Raw genomic sequence first — 24,807 nt, forward strand, 5'->3', positions numbered from 1 at the left:
CTAGAGCAGCTTAGCAGCTGAGGGGCTGTTGCTTTGGGGTCATTCCTCTGTCTGTTGGACGTACCACCTTCACAGGACCTGGCACCTCCCAGGGTCTCCTCTCTCCATTGGTAAAATGAAAGGAACGGAAAGCAGGTCAGAATTGTGGACAGTGAGCAGATTTGCAGACCGAGCTGGCTGGAATCCTGGCTCCACGACCTCCTAGCTGCGGCCATGGGTGTGCTGGTCAATCTCTCGAAGCCTCGATTTCTTCCTCTGCAAAGTGAGGATCCCAATGTTGACTGCAGGGCGGCTGTGAGCTTGGGACAGAGGGAGTGCAGCGTTTGGGAGCACCCTTGAGCGAGCTGCCTTACCTCCGCCTCAATTTCTTCAACGGAAAAATGAGGAATACAATACTTAATGCAGTTCTTGTGAGACTGGCTTTGCAAGATGGATGGTTAACAGAGTGAAAATTTGATAAATGATTGGCTATTATTTTAAAATCATTAAGGCATATACTAGGTGTCCAGCTGTGGCGGACACCCTCTGTTTTGTCTGCCCCATCCCGGCCCCTCCACCTGTGGGTGCTGCATGCCACTGCTTAGGGGAAACGCTCTTTGCCCCTCAACACGTGATTTCCAGCGGCAGCCCTTGTCCTACATGACCCCTCCCCTCAGCCCGTTGCTGATTGGTCCCCAACGTCTCGTGACCAAGCCTGGCCAATCAGCAGCCATCCCCAGGAATTCTTGAACTGAAGCTGGGGCAAAGCTCAGCAGGGCTCAGAGGCAGAGCTCGTTTGTCTTCAGCTGGGGCATCCAGTGCTGGGGGCGTGATGGAGCTCAGACAAGAGGCATTGGCGCCCGCGGGCTGCTCCACGGTCGCCCTCAGACCCAGGCTCCCGCAGCCCTGCCTGCAGAAGCTGCTTCTCCTTTCATGGCTCTCTGAGACAACCCATTTCTCTTCTTACATTTCAAATTTTTCATTAAAATAGTTCATTGGCTTCTATTGCTTACAATGCAAAGACTGCTGCTGAATCTATTTAATAAACTGCCCCTTTTACTTCCCAGCAAAGACATTGGGCAGCTTCCACACAACCTGGAGGGTGTGGTTGGAAGGTCTGACTTCAGAGGAGACATTGGGATATTGCTCACATCCACCCTGGAGGAGCCTGGAGCCCCCTCAGGGGGCGGTCAGGGGGCGCACATCAGCTGCAGGCATTGACTTGATGGAGCCCCTTCCGGCCTGCTCCAGGCAGAGCAGCAGGATTTATTTATTAACGATTACTTCAGGCAAGGCTTGGGTGACCAGCTAGAGCAGGAATGAATGACGGTTCCCTCTCCACCCCTCCACTCCTCATCCTCTGTTCCATCATGCCACAAAAGGGCCTCTAAGGTCACCCCAAGGACTAAGATACTGCATGGATAGGCCTAAATCACAAGGAACCGATCGTCTGCTCCGAGGGACGTTTACAGACTGTTACAGAAAGAGCAAACCAACCCACGGTTCAGTTAGTTAAATACATAAAGGATCTGGCTATAAACATTCGTTCATCTCTTTGACAAATATTTGTGCTTCAGTATGATCCCAACACTTCTGGGGCTCAGGATGCAGTCGTGAAAAAGTTAGACGATGTCCCCATCCTCAAGGACTTGAGATGAACACAGAGAGGTTAACCATCACAACCCACACTCGTCAGGTACTTTGTGCTTCAAAACACGGTCACGATGGTTTCCTAAATCTGGCCTACCGAGAGCCTGGTGAGGTGAGAGTTATGCTCTTCACTTCACAGATGAGGAAACAGAGTCCAGGCTGTTAACTGACTCACTCAGAGGGATTCATACTTACCTTGGATTCAAACCTGAGACTGCTCCCAAATCTATAGTTTTTCCTCCTAGAACATTTTCTATAGGTTTATTCATTTAATTGCTTATTTACTCATTCATTCACTCAGCAGGGCTGGCCAATGAGACAGAAGGAGAGACCTGCTGGGGAAACAGTGAAAGTGTTTTGCTCCTTGAAAGCACACGCAGCATGAGTGGAGTGTCTGCCTCCCCCGCTCAGCCCCTCCACATGGGTACGTGCAGGCTCTGCTTCCAGTCCGCACCGGCGCTTGTGATGTCTGGACCTCACAACCGCAAGGCAGCAGCCACCTTGCAACTCGGAGGCAGCAAGCAGGAGAACGAAAAGTCAACATGCTGAGGACAGCAGCAAAGAAAGGGTGAAGGAGCCTGGGGCCTTGATCACGCCTTTGAGTTGCTGGATCAACCCAGCACTGCTCCCTCTAGACTTCTTAGCAGAAGAGACAATTAAAGGTCCCTACTGCTTAACCCAGTGTTGGGTGTTCTGTCACTTGCAGCCCTGCACATTTCTAACTGATGCAAACTCCTGGAATTTGAGTGTTGGAAGGGAGCTCAACATGCCCATCCATTTCTGGATTAAAATCTCTGCTTCCTCTCAACGCCTATGGGACCTTGGGCAAGTTTCTTATCTATGCTTCAGTTTCCTTACTGAATGATGTTGGTAGATCAGTAGCTCCCACGTAAGGTTGGTAGGATTGGCTAATTTAATACATGGAAGACATTCAGAATACCTAAGTGCGGTAGGAACACATTGGACTATCCTCAACCTGATAAATGCATCTGTAAAAACCTACAGCATCACACTCAATGGAGAAGGATAACATGCTTCCCTCTACGGTCAGGGAAAGGCAAGGATGAGCACTCAGACACTGCCTGTTCAACGTGGCACGATGGATTTCAGCTAGGGCAATAAAGCAAGAAAGACAAATGAAATGCATTCCGACTAGAAAGGAAGAAGTAAGTTCATCTTTATTTTCAGACATGGTCATCTGTGCAGAAAACCCTCTGGGACCTACAGAAAAGCAACTAGAACTAATAAATGAGTCTGGCAAGTTTTTAGGTTACAAGATTGACGTATGTCAATGTAATATATTTCTGTATACTAGCAATGAACAATCAGAAATTGAAATTTTAAAAGAATGCTATATATTAGGATTCAGCAAAAAAATTTTTAAAGGGCCAGGTAGTAAAATTTAAGGTTTGTGGCCTCATGCACTCTCTGTCACACTGCTCCATATGTCTATGAATGGGTGTGGCTGTGTGCCAAGAAAAGTTTATTGACAAAAACAGGGAACAGGCAAGGTTTAGCCCGTTGGCCAACCTCTGCCATATGCAATAGAAGAACAGATATAAAATTCCTAAGGATACAATTGACAAAAGATATGCAAGACTGTACGTTACAAAACCGCAAAGCATTGTTCAGAGAAATTAAAGAGGATAAATAAATGGAGAGTTGAACCATGCTCCTGGATCGGCAGACCCACTGTTGTTATGATGTCAGCCCCCTGTGCGCCCCCCATTTGCTCTACAGATTTCCTGTCATCTCTGTGAAAATCCCAGGAGGCTGTTTCTGTAGGAGTTGACAAGCTGATGCTAAAATTCACGTGGAATTGCTGAGGAACCAGGTTAGCCCGAATAACTTTAAGAAGAAAAAAGTTGGAGGACTTACACTATTTGATGTCAAGAGTTATTATAAAGCTACAGTGACAAGATAGCATGCTGCTGGCAGAAAAATAGACAAATAGGCTTCTAAAATATAGAATAGAATAAAGTCTAGAAACAGACCCACCCATACTACCCACATATACAGTCAAATGATTTTCAACAAAGGAGTAGAGGCAATTCAGTTTCACCAAATAGTGCCAGAACAACTGGATATCCAGAAGCAAAAAAAAAAAATGAGCCCCAATCCATACTTTGCACCCTATAGAGAACTGAACTCAAAATGGATCATAGACTTAAATGTCAAAGCTAAAACTCTAAAACTTCTAGAAGAAAATATCATGGAAAATCTTTGTGGCCTTGATTCAGACAATGATTTCTTAGGTATAACACCAAAGGCACAGCGCATAAAAGAACAAATTGTTTTGAACTATATGTCGTTACAAGTAACAGCTTCTCTTCTTCAAAAGGTGCTGCAAAGAGACTGAAAGGACAAGCCACAGATGGAGAGAAGAGATTTGTAAATCACATATTGATACGGATCTTGTATCCTGAATATACAAAGAGCTCTCACAATTTGATAATAAGAAAACAACTTAAAAATTGGGCAGAATATTTGAGCGGACACTTCACCAAAGAAAACAGTCATATGGGAAATAAGCATATTAAAAGGTGATCCCCATTAATCATTAAAGAAAAGCAAATTAAAACCACAGTGAGGTACTACATCATACCCACTGAAGAGGCTAAAATTCAAAGACAGACCACACCAAGTGCAGGTGAGGATACAAAGCAACTGGTGCTCTCATACGCTCCTAGGAAGCGGAAGGGGTACAGCACTCTGGAAGACACCTTGGCAATTTCTTAAAATGTTAAACATATGCTTACCATATTATTTACCATTCTACTCCTGGACATTTACCCAAGAGAGAGGAAAGCATATGTCCACACAAACACTTGAACACAAATGCTCATAGCAGCTTCCTTTGTAATAGCCAGAAACTGGAAACAACCTAACTATCCATCAACAGGCGAATCCATAAACAAATTGTGGTACCTCCATACCATGGAATACAACCAGCAAGAAAAAAGAATGAACTGCTGATACTAGCACAACATGGATAAAACTCAAAGCATTATACTGAATAAAATGTCAGACTAAAAAGGCTACATATGTATGAGTTCATCGATATAAAATCCTAGAAAATGTGTACTAATCTATAATGACAAAAAGCAGATCCGCAGTTGTCTGAGTTGGGGGTGGAGAAGACAGGAGGGGCACGAGGAAATTTTGAGGGTCGTGGGTGTGTTTACTCCCATGATTGTGGGAATAATTTCACAGGTGTAATAACACATCGAAATGAATCAAATTGTACCCTTGAAATACATGCAGTTTACTGCGTGTCAACTACACTGCAATCAAGGTATAAAGACAAAATTAGAACAATGCTAAGCACAGTAAGTGTCACTGATCACCAGTACTTTTCCTGATGTGGTCACTGAAGCCCAGAGATAGACAGTGACTTCATCCCGCCTCTGTGCTATTTATTCCCTCATCCAGCCTTTCATCCACTTCTTTCCCCCTGCAAATATTTACCGTGCACATGCTATGTCTCGGGCACTCCTCTAGGAACCTGGGATGCAAAGATGGATGACACGCCGTCCCTTGCCTCCCTGGAGCTCACAGTGACCACAAGTTAAGGATCCTAAATAATAGGCGACCCTCAGCCCTTCTGGGCCGCAGTAGCCTTGCGTGGGAGACATGCAGATTGGGGTAGTTGATGAGGCTTCTGGGGGTCTGTTTTCATTCAGATCCATCCCTCAGCCCTGCTCTGCTCTGACCCCTGTCTCCAGGGGCTGATCCCCACAGGCTGCAGCTCCCAGGCTCCCCGTCAGCTGGTCTCTGGATGGATTCAACGAAGGGAAGCTCTGGAGGGAGGCTTGAGGGCGGAGGTGGGGAGAAGCTTGGCGCAGGGTGTCTTCCCTTCTCTCTGTGCCTCCCTGCATCTCCAGAAGCAGCCTTGCCTCTTGCATGGCTCGGCTTCCACTCTGACCTGCTCCAGTGCCTGTGGCCCTGGCTCCATTGCATGACCCTGGGCCCTACTCCATTAGCACCCCCTTTTGTCCTCCATCCTAGGGGTGCTGATCAGTCCTGGGGTTGCTAATCTCTGTGCTACGTCACAAATTCACTCCCTTGTCAAGTCTGAAAGTGGCTTCTACTTTCTTGGTTAAACTTTGATGGACACAAATCACTTCTAAAGTTTCTTCCAGATTAAAAAAAAAAATATCCAAGAATTTAATCGTGGAATTTCAGGCATGGTGACAGGCAGTGAGGGAGACATTTGGGGGTCGGGCTGGCCTTCTGGAGGCCTCTCTAGACTCAGCACCCAGACAGCTGCATTCCTCTGAGGCAGGACCCATGGGGTCATGTGCAAGGGGACCGGATGCAGCCCTGGTCTGAAGTGGAGGAGAGTATTTGACAAGAGGCTCAGATCCATTTCCATTTAGAGCCTGACACAGATCAAAGTGATGTGGCCGCACCCTGCTCTGTTGTCTCAATCAAAGTGAGCCGGGGTGCGTCGGAAGGACACGCTTGGGCTGCCCAGACTCTGCCGTCAGTCAGCATCAGCTGGGAATTTCAAGGGGAGCAGCTGCTGCATCTCTGGGCACGCGTGTGTCTGTGGGCATCTGTGTGTGTCCTCAAATCCAGGCTCCTCCTATGTCTGTTTAACCCTTCTGCCTCTGGGATGCCACAATGTGAACATGCGTGAGATGTTTTCCTTCCTTCCTCCTGAGGAGAGCTGTTACTGAATCAGTGATCCTTTTTATCATTGATGGTGTCTTTGAATTGAGGAAATTCAGGCTCCCCTCCCCCAAGAATACACCCCCATTAGTGTTGTCCCAGGAGGATGCCTCTTGGGTTTTTTTTTTAATGCCCAAATTTTATAGACTATCTGTGTCTCATAATACTTCATTTTTTGTCTAGTGTTTATATAACAAAAAATTATATTTACATTCAAATAACTCAACATAACATCTTTCCTAAATAAAATGATGAATGGGAAAAGTCTCCAATTACATTCCAAAGAAAATCCATAGCATGTCTGAATCGCACATACATATGTCAACAAAGGGAGAGTGTATTCCAGATGATGTTGATGCTAAAAGAGGCCTTCCAGATTCTTCTCAGCGTGAGCCATCTCTGCTGTTGTGTGCTTGTCCTGCTGCTCATAAAACACCCTTGTTTTTATCTAGTGTTGAACGATACGTCCTCTCAAAAGTTGAAAATGGCGGCAAGAAAAGTGATTATGGTGGAAGAAAAGATGCTGCCACAGAGGAAGTGTATCAGCCAGCTATCGCCGCGTAACAAATTTCCCCGAAAACTCAGTGATTTAAAATAGTGCTGAGAAGCAGCAGAATCAGTGCCTCCTCTCTGGCCTCCAGGTGGTGGCCCCAGGCCTGTAACATAGCCCAGACAGGTGTTTTGTCACACTGCACAGTGTTTTTCAGAAAAATCTAAATTAGTGAGCAATATTGAAAAATCAAGCAATTTCAAGAAAAAGTTTAGAAAAAACTGAACAGTTTCACCAAAAAGTCCAGATTTTCAACTTCTCTTGACAAATTAGAAGCTCTGGGCATATGGGACCTGCATTCCCGCCTAGCAACACTCAGCCACTGCTGAGAAGTGGTTGCCCTGGAGACAGGCTTGGGCCCTCCCGTCCACCACAGTCCCCACCACTCCCTATTGCCTTACGCTGACCCCACTGTGTTCACTTATGTTTCCTGCCTAAGCCCTCTGGGCCCTTGAGTCAGCAACTCCCTCCCTTGTTCTGTGGACGTTCTCCACATATTCCTACCTCATGGCCTCAGGATTCCTGTCCTCCAAGAAGGTGCTCTCTCCATGGCCTGGAACCCACTGGGGAGTCACAGCCCCATGGAGACCCCACAGCTTGTCTTTGATAGTTTGGAGCGCAGGTTTGTCATCGACGACCTGGAGAGCAGGCCTGTAGAAAATGTTTCATGTGAGAGGTGGGGAGCTTTTCTTTTTGGCTGTAAGTGGGCTCAATCAGGGCCAGGTCTGGAGTTCACGTCAGGGGTAAACTCCCCCAGAGGCCTTTGGGAATGAAGGAGGGGCAAAGTGAGGAGGCAGGAGGAGGCGTTCCTCCATCGTCCCCAGGCCCCTTGCAGGGCCCCCTGGCCTTCCTCTGGGCCACAGGCTGCTCTGGGGGCATCGGGGTCTTGAATGACCACGGCAGGGAAACGGCAAGCAAACATCTTTCCCAAGCGCGGTCCTCAAGGCCCAGAGGACATTTAAATGGCTCCGGGTTGGTGTCCTTGGCATAATTTGCTGCACTAAACACGAAACAGATTTCAGCAGCTGCAGCTACGGAGCCTGTGCTGGGTCCTGGGCCCAGAAGGTCGGCGGGAGCAGAAGCCGCCGTCAGCTTGTGTTGGACAAATGGGGAGCACCCGCTGGAGGCTGGGCAGTGGGGGTTCCCAGGCTTCAGGGACCAGACCCGCGTCCGCTGAGAAGTCACAGCGGCGCAGTCACAGGCAGCTCACTTTGCTTTTCTGTCCCCGACGTGCTCGTCTCTGGAATGGGAGAGCAGTGACAATGACTTACAAGGGGCTCGGGGAAGCTCTCAGGAGGATCCTGCCTCCGCCCTCAGTGTGGCCCTAGGAGACAGTGCGAGGCGCGGGCAGGGAGACTGCATGGGATTGGTGCTGCCTCCACCATGTATGGGCTGTGTGGACTTGGGCAAGGAAGTTGACCTCTCTGTGCCTCAGTTTCTTCATCTGTAAAAAGGGGATGGTAAAAGTCCCTGCCTTACGGATTGGCAGCGAGGATCAGTGATAGAGACGTGAACACAAATACTTACTGTGTCCTGGGCTCTGTCCTGACTGCTCTGCGCAGCAAGTGGGGTTCAGACCTTCTGAGGGCTCCACACGGCGCGGGCACGCGGAGGCACTCAGTGCTTGTCAGCTACTGCCCTGGGTGCGGTAGTGTCACCTCAAAATTCCTGTCTATCAGGAAACTCAGATGGTGACCTTTTTTGGAAATAAGGTCTTTGTAGAAATAGTTAAGATGAGGTCACACTGAATTAGGGTGAACCCTGAATCCAGTGACTGGTGTCTTTACAGGAAGCCACGTGAAGACACGGAGAGACATGCACGGGGAAGAGGGCCACGTGAGGACACGGAGGGATGCGCAGGAGAAGAGGGCCACGTGAGGACACAGAGAGACACATGCACGGGGAAGAGGGCCACGTGAGGACACAGAGAGACACACACGGGGAAGAGGGCCACGTGAGGACACAGAGAGACATGCACGGGGAAGAGGGCCACGTGAGGACATGGAGAGACACACACGGGGAAGAGGGCCACGTGAGGACATGGAGAGACGCGCAGGAGAAGAGGGCCACGTGAGGACACAGAGAGACACACACGGGGAAGAGGGCCACGTGAGGACATGGAGAGACGCACAGGAGAAGAGGGCCACGTGAGGATGGAGGCAGCAATGGGAGCGATGCTGCCACAACCAAAGGAACACCTGGAGCCACCAGAAGCTGGCAGAGGCACAGAAGGACTCCCCCTGCCAACACCTCGAGCTCGGAGTCTGGCCTCCAGAGCTGTGAGAGGACACAGTTCTGTTGTTTGAAACCACCTGATTTTGTTGCAGCAGCTCTAGGAAACTGATACAGCTGTGATTATTGCTTTATGGATAGAGGGAGGGGTGAAAAAATCAGAGATGTGTGGGCTAGAGGAGGCCGGGCGTCAGTAAAGAACTTACAGTTTGCCAGGTATTTGCAGGTGAAAAAAGAAACCTGAGAGGAAAGGAGGAAGGAAATTGCTATTTTCTTGAGCATCTCTGAAGCATCAAGCTTTTTTACTAGATGTGACTGTAACCTTGTTAGCCATAAGGAAATCAGGGCTCAGAAAGGTTAAGCAACTTGCTCCTGGTCACACAGCCAAGAAAAGGGAGACTGAGTTTCAAACCCTGCCCTGACAACCCCTGTGCCTTCTACTGCACCGCACTCCCCTCTGCCTTGCTACAGGGCTCCAGGAAGACCGGGCCAGACTGAATCCTCGGTGCTAGCCCGGTGCCGGGCGCGGAGTAATGTTGTAAATGTTGTAAATGTCTGTAAATGTTGGCTGATGAATGAATGAATGAATGAATGCATGGAGTCTTTTAATAGCACTGATGGTCTAGATCTCTCATTTCCCCTCCTGCTCCATTCTAAATTTGATTCCCAGACTGCCGTCTCACGATTACATCTAGGGAAGACAGCAAAGAGATTTTTCTTCCTAAGTGGAATCGTGCTCCCAAACTTTTGGTGGCTCTGGGCAGCCACTCAGACCTCACTTCCCAGGGAACCGACCGTGAAGTTGGCCGCAGCCTCTGACAGCCACACCTGTGGGACCTGCTGCAGCGTCCACCTCCGCCACGCTCCCTCCTGCTCTCGGCGGATGGAGGCAGGGAGCTGGCCGTTTCTGCCCAGGCTTCCCAAACAGATTCTGGTAAATAAAACAACACAAATAGCATTTTCATTATTTCACAATAAAATTCACTCATAAAGCCAGACAGTGAGGACAGCGAAGCGGTTTTGAACACAAATGTTTAAAATAAGGAGTTCTGCCCGAGACTTGCTCTCTTTGCCTCTGAAGCTAATTTATTTCCGATTTCTGGAGCCCATTTGGATTCACAGTACTGAAAGTAACTCTCATCCACAGAGATAAATAGTTGCAAATGGTAACACTTTCCAAACATCTAGTCTCACGGTCTCAGGTAATTCGTAAATTAAAGAGAGGGTGAAGGAGAGAGAGGTTTTTTCCCTCTTTTTCTTAAATCTGAAAAAAATTGAGTTAACCCTGCAGTCGAGCTATAACACATTTGTGGTGGCCCCCAGTGTGTTAAAACCAGCTTCTCCATCTATTTGAGTCTGTGCTCTTTTTTCTTCCATTTCTATAATAGTTAATAACTGTATTAAAACGTTGAAATATGAAACACGCATCTGAAACATGCCTGAAAAACAGCTTAAAATCACTGGGTGAGACTTTACGAGGGTCCCTCCCAGCTAAGACCAGCTCACGGTCGGGCGCTCGGTTACTTACCGCTGCAGCAAAGCAGCGGAACAAGCCAGCGCAACACTCAGGGCCTCACAAGGCAGCATTTCTTTCTCTGCTGGCTGGTTGGGGATTCAGGCTGGGCTCAGCTGGGGGATTCCTCTGGTCTCGGTCGGGGTCACTTTCGTTTCTGGCTGGTGACAGGTGGGCTGACCTAGAGTGGCCTCGTTGGGGCAGCTGGAGGGATGGGGCTGCTCCGTATGTCCCATCCTCCACCAGACCAGCCCAGGCGCGCTCTCCCAGCAAAGGAGAGCCGCAAGAGCAGGAGAGAAACGTGTCAGCCCTTTGCCAGCCTTGTACGCGAGTCACATTCGCCCACCCCCTTTTGGCTAAAGTGTGTCACATGGATGAACTCACGGGTAGCGAGACAGACTCAGTTTCTCCGTGAGAGGAGGTGCAGCGTCACATGGCAAAGATGAGAAGGGGGGAAATCAGGGCCTTTAATGCAACTGCTTACCATGCTCCCCTTCCCAGGTTCCTGCCTTGGCCGTTAGAGAAGGGAGGTTCAACTGGCCCTGGCAGGGTCTCAGGGGACCCCTCCACCCGTTCAGGTAAATGCTCCCAGCTGCTCCTCTACAGCGCCAGCCTCATGGGAGTTCAACACCCCTTATGCCCGAGACCAGTGCCTGGGGTTTGCACACCTCGAAAGCAGCAGGCGCCCCCTCCTCTCTCTGTTTCTCTTGCTCGCTGAGAATGCCCATCCCGGGGCAGAGTGACTCCATTGTGCGCTTCTCGTCTGCAGAAGGAAGCCCCCCACAGGCCCCTTGGAGAAGAGCGGGTCTCCATGCTGCAGCTTCCCAGCCCGTGACTCCATGGGTAAGACCATGAGGCCCTCTGGGCTTCAGATCTAAGCCCTTGTCCACCAACCCAGTTTCCCAGGGGCTCCTACTCTTGCATCATAAACTCCATTCCTCAAGTGGGAACCGGCCCAGTTCTGTGTGCATCTCCTTCCTGGTAGGCAGGGAGGGTGGCTGACAGGTCTGCTCGAACGTGCCAGGATTCCATGACTGCCCCTGAGAAGGAAGCGCCTGGGCGCCTCCAGGCCAGGCTTCTCAGATGCTCCCAGGTTGGTCAACGAGGAGATGCCCACTTCTCGGAACCCTGCTTCCTGGCCCCCTGTGACGATGGCTATGTGGTCAGGAGCCCTGGCCTTGCTCTGGCCGGGACACCCAAGAGCTCCATGCCATGCTCCCTCCAGTGTCTGACACTGCCTGGGCCAGGGAAGGGCAGGGCTGGCAGAGCAGTGGGAAACACTGCAATGGGGCCATTTTTGGCATCAGACATGATCTTCTCCTAATAAGGTCATGACACGATGGAAGGGCAGGAGAAAGACGAGGCAGTGACTGGGATCCTTCCAGAGCTCTTAGTGTTGTTTTAAGGCTAAGATGAAAAATGAAGAACTCCCTCAGGATGACCACGTGGGCTCTGGCGATTGCCATGGCGATGCCATATAGCTCTTTGCATCCTCCATCCTTCTGCGTGCCTGGCTCGATGTTGAATGCTTTAAAAAGCTAATATATCTCATCAGGAAATTTGTTAGAGCTATCTTTGGGAATGGGGCAGAGGAAGGGGACAGGAAGCAGAATGTTAAGGCAGGAGGCTTTAATTAACTTATTTATATTTATTTTTAGACTTCTGCCTCACATCAAAAAATATTTGAGACATTGTACTAAGATATATTTAATGCAATAACAAAGGAAAAGAATTGAGGATGGTTAGGGGGTAACAGGAAAATAAGATGCAGCCAAGCCAAGTTCAGTCTTCCAGGGTATGCCACAAGTGCTGTGTATTTGCCACAGCTGAACTGCAAGGATGAATTTGTGCTTCCTTGTGGCCAAAGCAAAGAGGCAAAGGTGATCAGGTGGAAGATTCGGAGCGTCTGTCAGACACTAACATTGGCTCAGGGAATGCTTGGCTGCTCCTGGTACAGAGTTGAGCAGGAATTTCTCCCACAGGGTTTCCCAAAGGGGAACCTGACCGGCTTCGCTCAGTGGAGCTGGGGCACCAGGCCCGCCTCGGCCTTTGCACGAGGAGGACAGAAGTGGGAGAAGGATCACCTGGGGCACAGAGGAGCAAAGAGAGGCACCAGGAAGAGGGCCGGCTGTGTGTGCACCATCAACGACTCCAGCACCCAGAGCAGAGCCTGCCTTGTCCCTGGGGGTCACCCTGCCTTGATCTCAACCTCCAGCCCACTTCCCCAAAGCTGGGCAACCTTCTGAGCCAGAGGAAGAGGACAGCGGAGCGTGCCCTGACGCTGCCAGCGAGGAGGGAGCGGGTCAGGGCAGACTGGGTTTCTGGAGCCTTCTAGGTGGGGAATCCCCATCAGCCCCCACACCGCAGGCAGACGTGGGGCCTGTGAGGTTTGGGGTTCCCTCCCTCGAGGTAGAGGGAGAATCTGCTCTCAGGTTAAGAAGAGCCATTTACAAATTACTTGGTGTCCAGCAAGGCGGCTGCCGGGTCAGCACCAACACCCCACCTCCTTTCGACGGAGAGGACCCGCAGCCGGTCCTCCCTGCCCTAGGGGTCGGCGGGGCCACGTGACTGGTGCTGGCCAATGGGGCGGGAGGGGGAGAAGCCACGCCCCTCCAGCGCCACGCCCCTCCCGGGGCAGCCAGGGTCCAGGTGAGCCGTGCGTGCCGTGCTCTTCCTCCTCCAACGCCGACCAGCTGGCGCTTGGAGCTGGTGATGCAGAGACACTGGCTGGAAGCCGACTGAGTCCCCAGGTCACAGTGGGAAAGGGCTGCCTGGAGGGCCACCGGGCTGTGGCCCACTGTGTCTTTAAGATTTTGGGGTTAGTTTGTACCTGCGGCAGGTGCAGTGAAGCCTAAGGCAGAGGGAGAGTAAATCTGGGGCGGCCCATTGCTGTGGGCTGAGACCGGGGGTTCCTGCCGGCTGTGGAGGCTGGCTGCTTCGGTTTGAGTCTCAGCTCTGCCACCTTGGGCGCCCTGGGTTCTCCCCCTGTAAAGGGGACAGTAATACTACCTGCTGGGCAGGGGCGCAGTGAGGACTAAGGGCATCCTAGACGGGAGACAGCTGGCGCCTGGTGAGCGGGTCGCACACGATCCTTCCAGCATGTCTATAGTGTCTAGCACAGCACCTGACACGCGAGAAGTCTGCACAGGGAACTATTAGTTCCCTGCTCCCACTGTGACACCCCATTTCTCCAGCCTTCCCTAACCCTGGGTAACCTCATCCTGCGCTGGAGGATAGGGTCAAAGGTCAACAATGAATACACCTAGCCCAGGGGGTGTTCTGTGCTGAGTGCGCAGCAGTGGGCTCAGAGGAGGGAGACCTCTCTGTGAATGGACCTCAGACTCCATGAGATGGACCTGCCTGGGTTCACGTCCAGGCAGCACTGACTTGCTGTGTGACCCTGGGAGGGTCATGTAACCTCTCTGTGCCTCAGCTGTCTGTAGAATGATGGCTATGCTGGATTGTGTGTTGGCAGCTTGGCTCTATGTTGTTCCCTTCTGCGGATGAGAACTGCATTTCCCAGAGCCCCCTCCCATATGTGGTACTGGGTTTGAGTTGCCCAGGAGAGAAGCTCATGGGGGGTGTGGAAAGCAGAAGTGAAGCAGAGGCCATGGATCCCAGCAGGTCATGGTGGCCAGACATGGCGACAGGCTCAGAGGTGGGTGGTGGGCCCCAGTCTGTCCCTCATCCTCCACTGCACATCCATCTGGCCCAGGGGCTTGGCTGCAGCCTTGCAAATGTGGCAGTTCCACACGGAGGCGGCCGCCCCAGAGGAGGCCGCCGCCCCAGCCCTCTTCCCGGTCGGTGTTCTGTTCCGGCGGCCACGTGCACCCAGCCTCTTGGGTTTTCCTGTCAGCCACGGCCGCGCGGCCACGGCAATGCTCACTGTCTCTCTCATCCTCTTCCAGGCCCCCTTCCAGCTCCGCCCTCCATTGGTGTGGTCCAGTCCCTGCATTACGTCTCCTCGTCCCCCGGTGCTCCTGGCAGCGCGGTGTTGCTGGCTGAACTCTGATGGAGGCATGCACGGCCCCCGTCTAGGGTGCCATGGAGACAGCTGGGGTACGGTGTCTCCCCTCCTCCGTGAATGGCGGGGTCACAACCAATGGGCGCAGCTGTGCTCCACACTGGGTGTGCTTCTCCCAGCGACTGCTCCTGCAGGGCCAGGCACCGGGTCCGTGTCCCTCAGGCATGGTTGCTTTAGCATTTGGTTGGATGAGGGCTCTTCCTCCAGCTGGACGGGACACCCAGCTCCTAGTGTCTGAGGAAGGTTCTAGGCCCCACTTCACCATTGAACTCTTGACTCAAAGTCCTGCCTGCCACGATGTGGAAAAGACTCGACTCAGTCCCTGGGGGGAGCTGCAGCTGCCCTTGCAGGCCTGGTGGGGGAACGGGAGGAGCTTTCCTTCCCAGGGGTGGGACCCCAGCACCTGTGTTTTCCCCAACTGTGCAGGGGCCAGGCCTGAGGCACCCCTGTATCCTGCTTTATCCACGGGCGTTCTGGCACACTCTTCCCATGTCGTTACAAATTCATTGCAAAGATAAATATTACTGACTGCTTAGCAGTCCATTGACTAGATGACCCTAAGTTTATTTAGCCAGTCCCCCAGCGTTGGACAGTTATGTTATTTTCTGTCCTCTAATATGAATAACACCACGATGGTCATTTTTATCCCTAATCTTTGTCCAAGTATCCGATTTCCATAAGGTAGATTCCTAGAAGTAGAATTCCTGAATCAAAATGATCTAAAACTCTTTGTACAGATGGTCGGATGGCTGTCTAGAAATGAAACTGTATTCTAGGGAAGCAGAAATCAGACCTAGAGAGGTGCTGTGACTTGCCTGTGGTCACGAAGCAAGTGGGAGCCGAGTCCTGTGGGGCGAGGGCTCTGCCATGGTGACCCTCCGGCCAGTACTTCTCTGCGACTGGCCACCTGCGTGGAGCGAGAGCCTTGGGCTTTGCTGACCGCACCTGGGGTGGGATGCGGTGTGGCTGGGGAGAACGGACCGGGGCGACAGGCCCACATGCTGTGGGACTCCAGACTCTCAGGGCATCACCTCAGCCTGCTGTTGTCAGCATTGGTTTGGCTTCAGAACCAGGTGTGTGTGTGGTTAGAGCCGTTCGTTTATTCAAAAGAGGAGCCAATAAGCATATTTGGACAAGCGACCGTCCCGGGCTTATCTGTATCAGAGAAGGATTGGAAATCACTTCCACTTGATGTTTGATCATGGAGGTGGGGCCTGGACCCCGCAGGCCATGAGGTCTGGCTGCCTTGCCTGGAATGGCCACGATATGGCTTTGCCTCTGCTCCCCGGAGCTGGCCCTCCCCACTGCACGACACAGGAGGCCCAGAGCAGAGGGCACAGCCACCCAGACCAGCCTGGGCATGTCCTGGTCCAGGCTGACTTTCCTCTTCTTGTTAAACCAGCTTGGCCCCAAGACAAACAGCCCAGCCTTAATTTATGGTCCTGCTAGCGCCAGAGCAGTGAAGAGATGTCCCTTCTGGGCAGTGTCTGCAGAGGGACCCTGCAGCTGTCCCCTCCTGACGGAGAGGTGGTCCCACCAGCGCTGTCCCCAAGGAGGAGTTGATCTGGGTGCACAAATCAAGCAGCAGCCCCTCATTGGGTTTGTGGGTTCAGAAGAGGCGAAAACAACCAAAGTCACTTGTGCGGAAAAAACCAGGACCCAATGGATTCCCAGAGGCAGTATTTTACTTGCCCTGTTTCCTTCTAGTCTGAGGCCCAGGCAAGCAGGAGTAATATATCAGCTCTGTTGGTTTAACTGGACAGCAGCATGAGCTTGTAATAAGGATGTGGTAATACACCACGAGAATCTGTAGGCTCATAAAACTTGACCTTATAAATCTCCCTGTGTATCAATTCCATACAGCAGCCGCTCCCCGCGGTGGAAGTCTCAGACTTATAAAGTGGCCGTTGATAACACAGCAGTCTCTCCTCTCCCCGCCTCCCTTCTTTTAAACTCGTCAAGACAGACTAATCAGGGCGCATTAATAATTTCTTTTTTAAACAGGAATGCCACATCAAAACACGTAAGACCCAAACCACCCTCCCGGATCAGGGAGTGGGGCCCTGAGAGGTGAAATGAGCTCATTAACAATTAGGGAAAAATGTCCCCTAAGCAACTTCCTCTCTCCTCCCCTGCCTTTGTCAGCCTCTTTGGGGGTGGGGTGCCCTGTATGACCCTCTTACTTGCAATCAGAGGCTGGCAACGTTTTTCTGTAAAGGGCCAGACGGTAAGTCTTTTAGGTTGCTTGGACTCTGCGGTTTCTGTCGCAACAGGCATAGGCGATGCGTAAACTAATGGGGACGGTGTGTTTCAATAAAACTTTATTTACAAAGGCAGGTGGGCTGGATGTGGGCCTCGGGCTGGAGTTTGCTAACCCCTGCTCCACAGGGGGCCTCCTCCCCCTCCAGCGTCTTCGGCACTGGCGGCTTGCTCTCTGAGTGACAAGGGGGTCAGCTCCTAGGACTTCTGTTGGTCCCTGGGATTCCCAACACAGGCTACTGGAGCCCAACAGCGTGCCGGACACTTTCCTGTCCACCAGCTCATTTGACCCCGAGAAAGAAGTGTCGTTTTCTCTTTCCATTCCACAGGTGGGAAAACTGAGATGAGACGTTAAGTGGCTCCCCCAAAGTCGTATAACTATGTGGGCAGAGGTGGGACGCCAACCAGCAGCTCTAGTCCTGAGGGCACAGAAGGGCAGAGAAGTAGCCGTTAGCACAGGCAAAGTGCTACATTTATCCCACTTTACTTTAGCCCCAGAACAGCCTGCTTGGCTTATGCTATTACTGCTGTCTTAGAGTTGTCTGGGTCCTCGCTCCTAGCTGTGCAGCCTTGGGCAGGTTACTAAACCTCTCTGACCCTCATCTGCAAAAGTCTCCTGAGGAGTCTTACCACAGGATTGTCAGGAGGATTAAATAAAACATGTGGGAAACTTCTTGGGAGACTCTGAAATGCTGAGTAAATGTTAGTTTATCTAATTTTCTTAGAGAGTCCAGGCAAATGACTTGACAGACCTCTTTTCTGAATTAAAAGCCTGTGTGTTGGCATCGCCTTTGTGCAGTCCCGATTTTGGCAGCAGTCCTCTGCAGGTGGAGCCGAATGTGAATCTGATTAGGGTTCCCAAGTCTTCGCTGAAAGTGGACGTGAGCTCTGCCCGCCCAGCTGGCCCCAAAGGGAAGGACTTTGAACCCATTTGAACAGACAGGCGGGTGCAGGGGGCAGAGGCTCCCGGCGGCATGGGGCTCTATTTGGGGAAGCTGTTTCCCCGTCTGGGCAGATGGCCTGCAGGAACGAGGCCGGGCTGATCTGGTTTCAACTAATTCTATTAAACGAAAAGTTCTGCAGAGCAGATACCTTCGCGAGCCTCTGTCCGCATGGCGATTTAATCGAGTAAATTAAAACATCCTTGCTTTCTGTACGCATTGCTGCCTTCTGTGGTGGCCTTGTAGGGAGATGGCGGGGGAGGAGGGGAAGTCTGGATTTGTAGGGGCTTTGGCCGGAGGTGGGGGTGCTGGAAGGCCCTGGAGACAGAGGCAGGGCCCCGAGAAGGTGACGGGTGGATGGCAGGAGGAGGGCGTCAGCAAGATAAGGATGAGAGTGGCAGAGCTCCCAGGGCACTCTCAAACCGTTCAGTCCACCCCCCATGGTGCAGATGGGGAAACTGAGGCCCAGGGAGGGGCAGGGACTCCATCACCCAGGGAGGCTGGAGACGGGAGAGCTGACAGCGTGGAGGGATCTGAGCAAATCGGACCCCAGGAGCACTCGTGTTGCCGGAGCCACGGCCCTCTCTGGCTTCTCGGAAGCCACTGTGGCATTCTCATACCCTGGGAAACAGGGATTGGCTTTTCCTTTTGATTCAGCAGAGAGTTTGGCTTCTCCCTCTGTTGCCCGGCCTGGGGTTATTCCAGGGGTCTGTCTCCACCGCAAGTCCGCCCGCGGTACCCTCTGCCTTCGCGCTGTGGCTTTCAGACCCCGCTGTAAGGACTAGAACCATCCTGTTCTCACAATTTGTGAAGCGGAAAAGAGCAAAGCTGAGCTGGGGGACTCCAAGCTCTGCCCTCCTGGGCCTTCCCCTTTGCCTCCCACCACTGGTGGCCCCCGAGAGGTGTCCCTGGGGCCCCCCCAGCTCTGTGAAGCACAGTGGGAAACTGTATCTGCAATAAGATGGACTTGGGAATTGCTCACCCCTCACTCACACGTCGGGCGAACCAGATAAAGGTCTGTTGGCTTAAATTCTCGGATTCCAGAGCGTTCTCGATGACACAGTGATGCATTTGATGTGGGCATTTCACGGTTGACTTGTCACTTTTCACCCATTGTTTCCTTTCTCTCCTCCCCACGGTCTTGTGACATAGCCAGGCCTGTGTTAGGGTTGTCCCATTTCACAGATGAGGCAGCCGAGGCTCGGAACCGCGACCGGATTCGCCGACAAACTGTAAGGGGCAGGGCTCATCTGAGCCAGTTGTCCACAGCCAGGGACAGAAGCCACTTGTAAAGGCCCACAGGATGGGATGGACTGGAGGGTGTGGGGTCGGTGCAGGGTCTGTCCTAGACAAAACCGCAGATAGAAAAGCTTTGGGTGTTAGTGCCTGTCACCGCCCAGGCCCATCATCTGCCCCCTTCCCGCCAGGTTTCCCGCAGAGTGAGCTGGTGACCAGGAAGGTGACCAGGCTGCAGGCGGCTAGGAAGGGCACGGCGAGACTTGAGGTGGAGTTGCACTGCCCTCACAGGGGGTCACCCACTCCCACAGCAGCAGAAGCAGCTCCGCCCGCATGGCAGAGTCCCTCGGGGACGCCACTCTGGGGTCTCCTTCCCGCCCCTTTCATTCTCCCGGTTACTGGGACAATGAGGAAGAGGGTCTCCCGGCGGCTGCAGGGCCTCTGCAGGAGCCTGCCTTTCCGAGAGGCGCTCCAAGCTCGGGGGTCTGTGCCCCCCTCGTCAGGGCTTTCACCTGCCAAATCAGACAGGTGCAGGGGGCCTGCTTCCGCCCTCAGATCCCAGAAGGGGCTTTGATCTTACTTATTATCAGGAAAGGTTCAACTGGACGATGACCATCTTGTCCGTCCTACACCAGATTCCGAGCTGACAATCAACAAACCTTTATTCTTCTTTCTACTAAGAAAGGTGTTTTTTTCTCATGCCTAATAGGGACCGGGGCGTTCTCTGAAGGGTGATGCATGCACAGAGGGATCTCAGCGGGGCCGGGTGGCGTCCACTGCTGAGGGCGAACCTCTCCGGGCACATCTCGCTAACAGTCAAGGAGTGGAGGTGCGTGTCTGGGCAGCTAAGGGGCCTGCTGATGCATGTATGGCAGCTGGAAGGAAACTACCAGGTGACAAGGCCTAGGTCCCTTGAAGAGGGTGACCTGGGGCTCAGACAGCAGCCTCACTGAAATTCATCCTCCGAATGGACCCACGTGGTTCCCCCAGAGCAGACGGCCTCTAGAAGGAAAAATGGGGTTGCTTCATTGGGTGCCAGTGGGGGCTGGGCAGCTCTGCAGGGGACCCACAGTGCGGGGCGAGGATGTCATTCCCCAGCTCCAAACCTCACCCGGGAACACCCTGCACATGGTCACCCTGAGAACCAAGGGCTTCAATGGTGGCATTAGGTGGATGAGCCGGGACCACCCCAAGGACACAGAGATGCCCAGTGGATGTTGGGGGATGAGCTTTAGCAGAGCCTGGGGGAAGAGGACTGGATCCTGAGATTTCCCCACAAGACTCTCACAAGTGGTGGAGGGTCCCTTTCGAGGCCTCTGGGGGCCGGAATCTCAGCCGAGGATGCTTGAGCTGAAGATGGGGGTGGGAGCTAGTGACACGTGAGGGTTAATGATGGTGAGAGTCCCCACCCCTTAGAGGATCATGTCTGGGATCCTCGGGATGGGGGAAAGTCAGGTTTGCATAGGGGCGTGATTGCTACTCCTGGCACCAACCCTGCAGGATTCTGTTGCGGGCTCTTTATCCCCTGGCCGTTAGCACAGTGGTCCTCATGCTGTGCTGGGAAACAGCCCGAGGTGGAAGCTACATGCAAGGGCTTTCGAGCCAGAAAAACCCGGAATTGAGTCTTGGCCTGCTACTCGTTAGGTGGGGCCTTGAGCAAGTTCCTTGACCTCTCTGAGGTCAGCAGCCTCCTCTACAACACAGAGCGGCTAATATCGAACATCAGGACTCAGCACAGAGCAGAACCGCAAACGCAGACGTCACCTGGAAGCTGGAGGAAGAGAGGACGGAAGGCAGGGGTTTTTCTCACTTGTAAGCAAGTGGCCGGGTTGGCATTCCTACTCTTTTCTTGCATGACGTTTATGCCCTAGTCAGCAAATCTGGACAAATCATCATTCAAAAGGCACATTCGTCCTTTGTCACTGGAAGGGCTCGGTTCAAATGTCTCTGCTGGGCCTGAGCAGGCCATATTTACAAGCCTTTGGCTCAGACACCGAGAAAACAGAAAAGCAATTGTGTTCCTGTTGATCTCATCAGATCCACTATCTCTAATGATCCCCTAAGCGTCCGCAACTAGCGCAGGAGATCCCAACGTGTCCAGGCCACGGGGACAGCGGACTTGGGAAGCTGGCACCTTGGATGGTGGCTCTCACACCAGCTGGGCTGCTGAGATGAATCCCCTCTTCAAGAAGGGCAGGGATGCGTCATCAAGTCCAGACTGGCTTCCTGCATCTGGACCGGTTGGTCCCTTTGTAGGGAACTGAGTCAGGACAGTGCTAATTCTCTCAGTCTGTCACTTGTTTGGCCTTTATGGAGTGCTTACTTTGTGGTAAGCAAGGATAAACGGAGTCAAGATTTTGCTCTGCGGGCGCCTTAAACCTGCAGGTGCTCCTTTTGGAACCTGCCCACCTTGGACGCTGCCCACACCATCCCCTCCCCAAACAACCTTCTCAGAGTTGCCCTGACCGGTCTGCGGAGCCGTGGACGGCCACCGGGTCTTCCCAAGCGAGCTTCAGTCCATGGCGGGGATGGAGGGGTTGGTTTTGGAAGAAAACAACGCAGCGGTCCAGCTCTGCCGCTTAGAAAGTCCTGCTTCCTGCTCGGAAACCGTTTCCTTCTGTCAAATTTCAAGCACTAAATTCACTCAGCATGCTTTCAGAGACTCCTGTTTTATCCGTTTTTAATTAACTCATTTTGAAGCTTTCATACTTGCCCCCAAAATATTTTATTGGCATCTCATTACCATTGTTTTCCTTGGGAAGGCCGCCGAGTCTGTCGAGGAGGGTCACCAGGCAACGTGGCCTGGCATTTGGACGCGCTTTTGTTCCCGCTCCCGCCGGCCCTCTCTGGGGCTCCTGCATTTACTGTTAAAATATTACAGAGGCCCACACCCGAGCGGCCAGGATCCCTGGTGCTAGACTGTCTCTAATTGATTTAATTATTCATAATTGCTCAGCTGGGTTTATGCATACTTGTGCGTGATTATGGTGAACAGGCAGGTCTGTGGCCAGTGGTGTGTCCCCTTCCTGACTAACAGACGGGTCTCGGAGTCGCCAGGGGCCTTGAACGGCCCGTGGTCATTTGGACGGCACCCTTAGAAAGCTGAAGATGGGGGCCCTGGGAGTGTTGGCTTGAGAACGGTGCCACCCGGCAATGTTTGCTTTAAATATTTGGGAATTTAGGATGTTTGGTGCCAATGGAATTTAAAAACAAAGGACAGACTGCAATGTCACGAGGGCGGGGAAGGGCAGGAGAGGTTAGTTCAGAGGGAAGTAAAGCAGAAAAGCCAGACAGGCAGGCCGTGTAATCAGACGCCTATCAGCTTGACCCCAACCCCTCGCACCCGCACCCGTGGCGGCATGCGCCCCCAGATGTCTGCGGAATCGCTAAGCCCGTCCTGCGATACCTCTGAGATACTTCATTTGGAAAAAAACAAACCTGCCCGTATCTGGGAGAACGAGAGCGGGGCAAAGTGGATGCAGAAGCCAATTCCATCGCAAGGAGATGTCATCAGCCTAAGGTCTCTCTAATTGTCCCCATACCAGTCTCCTTAATTAATTCAAGACGAGTCAATGATACGAGGCTTGTATGCTTCATGGGGCGGCTTCCTGGTGACTAATATTTGAAGCAATAAAAGGACTCAGCATTCCTGCTTCCTAATGGTCCCCCGTCATCCTAGGCCTTGACCCGGCTCAGAGCAGACCTGGCCTCCTCCAGCTTATTTCGGAAAATAGCGTGGACTGACTTGGGGATGTTTATGGCATCCTGGCCGTTTATAAAGTGCTTTTGCATCCTTTTCCTCCTCTGAGCCTTGGGTCAGCTCAGGAAAAGCCATGATTGTTCAGGGCAGGGACCATCATGCCATTTCACAGAGAAGGAAACTGTGGCTCTGGGGGTAAAGCGGCTCAGTCCAGTCCTCGGTGGAGAAGGGGAGAAGTGAGGACTCAGAGCCGGGGTCGCTTCCCCTGCCGCCTCCTCCAGGGAGAAGTCTGGAAACTACTTGCCAGAATGTCTCTTTCTAGGTTCCGTGTTCCTAGACAAGTGCTGTGGCCCGAGAGGCCAGGTAAACCGCAGGGACCGAGAACAGACCCTCACGACCAGGAGGGGGAGGGCATCTCCACATTACAAAGTGGTTTTCTATCCACTTTTTCCTAGTCGTTTACACAGCCCCACGAGGCAGTCTTTTCAGAAGTCAGAGCTCAGTGAATACTTGCAGTGCGAGTAAATGAGCCCCTAGGTGATGGTTGGAGAAACTGAGGCTGGGAGAAGCTAGGTAAATGCAAGAGGGACCCCACAGCCGCCGCCACCATCCCCCCTCATTCCGCAGGGCCCAGGCAGGCAGCAACTTCATCTGAAAAAGAATCCTAAAATGGTCCCCAGGACGATGAGCGGATCCCGGGTCTAGTTTGCCCTCTGGGTGCGTCGCAGGATTTTTTCTAGCAAAAACACAGAAATGCTTTTTTTACAGTCCAACCAACTGCACAGCTCCACGGACCTCGAGCGCGCCGGACAGCAGCCTCGGACTCGGCAGGCTGCACGCCTCATCAGAAGGATGTGATTACAAGTATTCATGCACGCTGATGCCGAGCCCGAGGATCCCGAGATGGCGCTGGAGCCAAAAAAGAAAAGAAAAGAAGAGAAAAAAAAGGCTTGAAAACTCTGGACAATAAGCAATTCTTCATGGAACAAAACTATTACAATAGGGCAGCCTTTGATCTTGCCCGTCTCCTGTTGCCAATTGTATTTTGTCACCATTGGGCTGTCACCGGCCAGGGAGCACTTTTGAATTAAGCAGTCTACAGCAATTTACTGTGCTCGGGCTTTGAAGTGCCAGCATCAGTCAGGCAGGGTTCACTTTTTTCATTAAAAATTTTTCAACTTCTCTAAGGGGGCTTTTTGCCGTTGTTTTTTTTTTTTTCTTTAAGCCTGCCGGGGCATTGAGATAACTTGAGTCTCCAGCCCGTGGCCCCCGAGACATCAAAAGGCACTCAGCGCAGTGATGCTGGAGGCAGCCGTCATTAAGCCCTAATGGAGTGCTTCATTAAGGGCCCTTCAAAGGCCCCCGTTTACAGACTCGGAGATTGACTAATTTACACATTGTGGGAAAATTGCTACCAGCTCTGCCCACGCCCGGCAGGGGGAGAGACGCCCTCTTTCTTTGAAAGGCGGGAACTGCAAACAGACCTGCTAATTGCAGACCGGACTTTTGGCAGGAAAAGCTCAGGCCTGGCCCTAAATTTTGGAGATGGCCCAAGCATCTGCCCACGGACCCCAGGGTGGCGTTTGCCGTCTAGAGGTAATGTGAGGTGGACGCAGTAGGTGGACTTCAAGGCTGGACTGTCCTAAACACACTTGGGTTTGAACCCCAGCCCTGCCCGTACCAGCTGGGAGAGGTTGAGCAAGGACTTAACCTTCCCGGGCCTCAGTTTCTCTCATCTGAAAATGGGCGTATCGACTCCCCTCGAGAGGTCCACAAATGGATGGCAGTGTTTGCTGCTGCAAGCCAGCCCCTCAGCTGTTTTGAGAACCACGTTCCGTGGCCTCCAGGGCAGCACATGATGGTATCAGTTCGTGCACTTTGTCATAACAGTGATTTGGGAAGGGCATGACGAAGCTTTCTCTCTTGGGGATGATCTCCTGGGGATACACCCACCGACCGAAAACTGTTCTCGGCCAGTTAAGGAAGGTGGGTCACCAGAGGCATGGCTGGGTGAGCTGAGCTGGCTCTGGAGCTTGTCCCCCAAGCCCG

The sequence above is a fragment of the Equus przewalskii genome, chromosome 3 (assembly GCF_037783145.1).
Source record: "Equus przewalskii isolate Varuska chromosome 3, EquPr2, whole genome shotgun sequence".
NCBI classification, from domain to species: Eukaryota; Metazoa; Chordata; class Mammalia; order Perissodactyla; family Equidae; genus Equus; species Equus przewalskii.